Below are 4,798 nucleotides of genomic sequence, written 5' to 3'. Positions count from 1 at the left end.
TGCTGCTATGATGATGATGATGTTACTACTTGCTACTGCTACAATGATGATGATGTTACTACTGCTACTGCTACAATGATGATGATGCTACCAACTGCCTCCCCCTTAGTGTCTAAGAGTGGCGATGTTTGCATCTCCATCCTGCACTGAGCCGGGCGAGGACAAGTTTGGCTACGAGAAGCCGGAGGAGCGAATGGCTGCCCATCCTCACGGTGGAGACCATCCTCATCTCCGTCATCTCCATGCTGGCAGACCCCAACGGAGACTCGCCAGCCAACGTGGATGCCGCGGTGAGTACACACTCACTCGCTCACTCACCAACGAGCTCACTCGCTCACGTCACATCGCTCGCTCGCCCACTCGCTCACTCAACCACTCACTCACCAACGTGCCTCACTTCGCTCGCCTTCACATCGCTCACTTCACTCAACCACTCACTCGCTCGCATGCCCACTTCGCCCGCTCACGCCACTTCGCTCACCCACTCACTCACTCACCAACGTGCTCACTTCGCCTCGCTTCGCGGTTGTTCGCTCCCACGTCTCACCTCCCCTCGCTCACGTCAACCACTCACTCACCAACGTGCTCACTCGCGTCGCTCGCTCGCTCACTGTCGCCCGCTCACTCACGTCGCTCACTTCAACCACTCACTCACTGATCGCTCACTCACTTCGCTCACCTACTCATTCAACCACTCACTCACTCACTCAACCACTCACCCACTCACTCACTCACTCAACCACTCACTCACTCACCTACTCACTCACCAACGTGCTCACTCAACCCACTCATTCACCCATTCAACCACTCACCTCACCCACTCACTCACCACTCAGCTCAACCACTCACCCACTCACCCACTCACATCGCCCACTCAACCACTCACTCACCTACTCACTCAAGCCACTCACCCGCCCACTCACTCGCTCACTCACGTCACTCACCAACGTGCTCACTCACTCAACCACTCACCCACTCACCCACTCACTCACTCACCCACTCACTCAACCACTCACTCACTCAACCACTCACCCACTCGCTCACTCACCCACTCACCCACTCACTCAACCACTCAACCCACTCACTCACTCACTCAAACCACTCACTCACCAACGTGCTCACTCAACCACTCATTCACCCATTCAACCACTCACTCACCCACTCACTCACCCACAGTCACTCAACCACTCACCACTCACACCCACTCACTCGCCACTCAACCACTCACTCACCTACTCACTCAACCCACTCACCCGCCCACTCACTCGCTCACTCACTTCACTCACCAACGTGCTCACTCACTCAACCACTCACACCACTCACCCACTCACTCACTCACCCACGCACTCAACACTCACTCACCTCAACCACTCACCCACTCGCTCACTTTCACCCCACTCACCCACTCACTCAACCACTCACCCACTCACTCACTCACATCAACCACTCACTCACTCAACCACTCACCCACTCGCTCACTCACCCACTCACCCACTCACTCAACCACTCACCCACTCACTCACTCACTCAACCACTCACTCACTCAACCACTCACCCACTCACTCACTCACCCACTCACCCACTCACTCACTCACCAACGTGCTCACTCACTCACCAACGTGCTCACTCGCTCGCTTCACTCACTCGCCGCTCACACCACTTCGCTCACTCAACCACTCACTCACTTCGCTCACGTCACTCGCTCACCTACTCATTCAACCACTCACTCACTCAATCAACCACTCACCCACTCAACCACTCACTCACTCAACCACCCACTCACTTCACTCACTCAACCACTCACTCACTCAACCACTCACGCACCAACGTGCTCACTCGCTTCAGCTTCCGCTCCACGTCGCCCGCTCACCCACTTCGCTCACTCACTCACCTCACTCACTCAACTCACTCAACCACTCACCCACTCACTCACTCACTCACCACTCACTCACTCAACCACTCACTCACCAACGTGCTCGCTCGCTCACCACCACTCACTCACGAACGTGTTCACCCACTCACCCACTCAACCACTCACCCACCCACTCGCTCACTTCACTTCGCTCACATTCACTCGCTCACCTACTCATTCACCCACGCACTCACTCACTCAACCACTCACCACTCACTCACTTCAACCACTCACTCACTCAACCACTCACTCACCACGTGCTCGCTCGCTCACTCACTCACTCACTAACGTGTTCACCCACTCACCCACTCAACCACTCACCCACCCACTCGCTCACCTCACTCCTCACTCACATCGCTCACCTACTCACTCACCCACTCACTCACGAACGTGTTCACCCACTCACCCACTCAACCACTCACCCACCCACTCGCTCACTCACTCGCTCACTCACTCGCTCACCTACTCACTCACTCAACCACTCACTCACTCATCCACTCACCCACTCACCCACTCACTCACTCAACACTCACCCATTCACCCACTCCTCACTCACTCAACCACTCACTCACTCACCACTCACCCACCCCACTCGCTCACATCACTCGCCACCTACTCACTCAACCACTCACCCACTCAACCACTCACTCACTCAACCCTCACCCACTCACTCACTCAACCACTCACCCATTCACCCACTCGCTCACTCACTCAACCACTCACTCACTCAACCACTCACCCACCCACTCACTCACTCGACCTCACCTACTCACTCAACCACTCACCCACTCACCACTCACTCACCTCAACCACTCACCACTCACTCACTCAACCACTCACACCATTCACCCACTCGCTCACGTCACTCAACCACTCACTCACTCACTCAACCACTCACCCACCCACTCACTCACTCGCTCACCTACTCACATCAACCACTCACCCACTCAACCACTCAACACTCACCCCACTCACTCACTCACCCACTCGTTGGGGTACGTGGGGGTTCACGGGGAAGGTACGTTGGGGGGTACGTTGGGGGGGTACGTGGGGGGGGGGTACGTGGGGGGTATGACACTTCACGTAGCCTCAGGGTGCACATGGCCTGGCACAAGCGTCGTGGTGACGTCACCGCCACTTAGTGGCGAATGGCGGTTGTTGTTGTTGTTGTGGTGTCTGTGTGTGTGTCTGTCTGTGTGTGTGTGTGTCTGTGTGTGTGTGTCTGTGTCTGCGTGTGTGTGTGTCTGCGTGTGTAGAAGGAGTGGAGGGACGACCGTCAGGGGGAGTTCAAGCGCTAAGGTGGCTCGCTGCGTCCGCAGGAGTCAGGAGATGGCGTTTGAATGACGATGCGCCACCTCCTCTACCTCCTCCTCCTCCTCCACCTTGTCGCGACTCCTCCTCCTGGCTTAGGGTGAGACACGCTCGCTCACTCAACCACTCACCCACTCAACCACTCACTCAACCACCTCGCTCTCACTCAACCACGTCGCTCCACTCACTCAACCACTCACTCAACCACTCACTCAACCACGTCAACTCAACACTCACTCACCCACTCAACCACTCACTCGAGTACTCACTCGCTCACTCAACCACTCACTCACTTCACTCAACCACTCACTCACTCGCTCACTCAACCACTCACTCGCGTACTCACTCGCTCACTCAACCACTCACTCACTCGCTCACAGTACTCACTCGCTCACCTACTCCACCTCACCCATTCACGCAACCACTTACTCACTCAACCACTCACTCACTCTACCACTCACTGACTCACTCAACCACTCACTCACATCACTCACCTACTCACTCACCCACTCACCCACCTCGCCCACTCATCCACTCGCTCCAGTCACCCACTCACTCACCGCCGACATCGCTCACTCACCCACTCACTCACCCACTCACTCACCCACTCACCCACCCACTCACTCACCCACCTCACTCGCTCACACACTCACTCTCTCACCCAATCACTCACCCACTCACTCACCATTCACTCACTCACAATCGCTCACTCCACCTCACTCACTCACTCGCACACTCACTCGCTCACGATCACTCACTCACTCAACCCACTCACTCGCTCACTCACTCACCCACTTACTCACTCGCCCACTTTGCTCACTCACCCACTTCTCACCCACTCACCCACCTCACTCACCCACTTACTCGCTCACTCACTCACCCACTCGCTCACTCACTCCCCCACTCACTCACGTACTCACTCACACACCCACTCACTCACTCACACGCTCATCACTCGCCTCGCTCCCAACTCACTCGCTCACTCACTCACTCACTCACCCACTCACTCGCATCACTCACCCACTTACTCACTCACCCACTTGCTCACTCACCCACTCACTCACCCACTCACTCACCCACTCACTCACCCACTCACTCGCTCACTCACTTACCCACCTCGCTCACTCCACCCACTCACTCACGTACTCACTCACCCACCACTCACGTCACACCCACTCACTCACTCACTGACTCACCCACTCACTGACTCACCACTCACTCACCCCCACCCCACTCACTCGACCCCACTCACTCACTCACTGACTCACCCATGTCACTGACTCACCCGCTAACTCACCATATTCTTTTTCAGATGATTCTTCATCACTGGGCTACGAGGTCGGTGACGGTGGTGACGGTGGTGACGGTGGTGGTGACGGTGGTGACGGTGGTGGTGACGGTCGGTGACGGTGGTTGGTGACGGTGGTGGTGACGGTGGTGGTGACGGTGCGATGGTGACGGTGATGGTGACGGTGATGGAGCTGACGATGGTGGAGGGGCACCCCCCCACCTCCCCCTACCCTCACCGCCCCTCGCCCTCACCACCCTCACCACCCTCACCACCCTCACCACCCT

The 4,798-nt window shown here is 56.6% G+C and overlaps 1 pseudogene across 1 annotated transcript; it reads left to right on the top strand.

Annotated features, from left to right (window-relative positions):
• The first annotated feature begins 75 nt into the window (after window positions 1-75).
• Window positions 76-4,623, top strand: LOC144952983 (ubiquitin-conjugating enzyme E2 G1-like; annotated as a pseudogene). Its single transcript, XR_013640724.1, has 3 exons — window positions 76-290; window positions 3,169-3,323; window positions 4,536-4,623. The product of XR_013640724.1 is annotated as a ubiquitin-conjugating enzyme E2 G1-like (transcript).
• Window positions 4,624-4,798: the final 175 nt, after the last annotated feature.

This window comes from Lampetra fluviatilis, chromosome 71, assembly GCF_964198595.1.
Source record: "Lampetra fluviatilis chromosome 71, kcLamFluv1.1, whole genome shotgun sequence".
In the NCBI taxonomy this organism is placed as follows: domain Eukaryota; kingdom Metazoa; phylum Chordata; class Hyperoartia; order Petromyzontiformes; family Petromyzontidae; genus Lampetra; species Lampetra fluviatilis.
The sequence above is the reverse complement of the archived record's forward strand: the minus strand, read 5'-3'. Positions and strand labels throughout refer to the sequence as shown.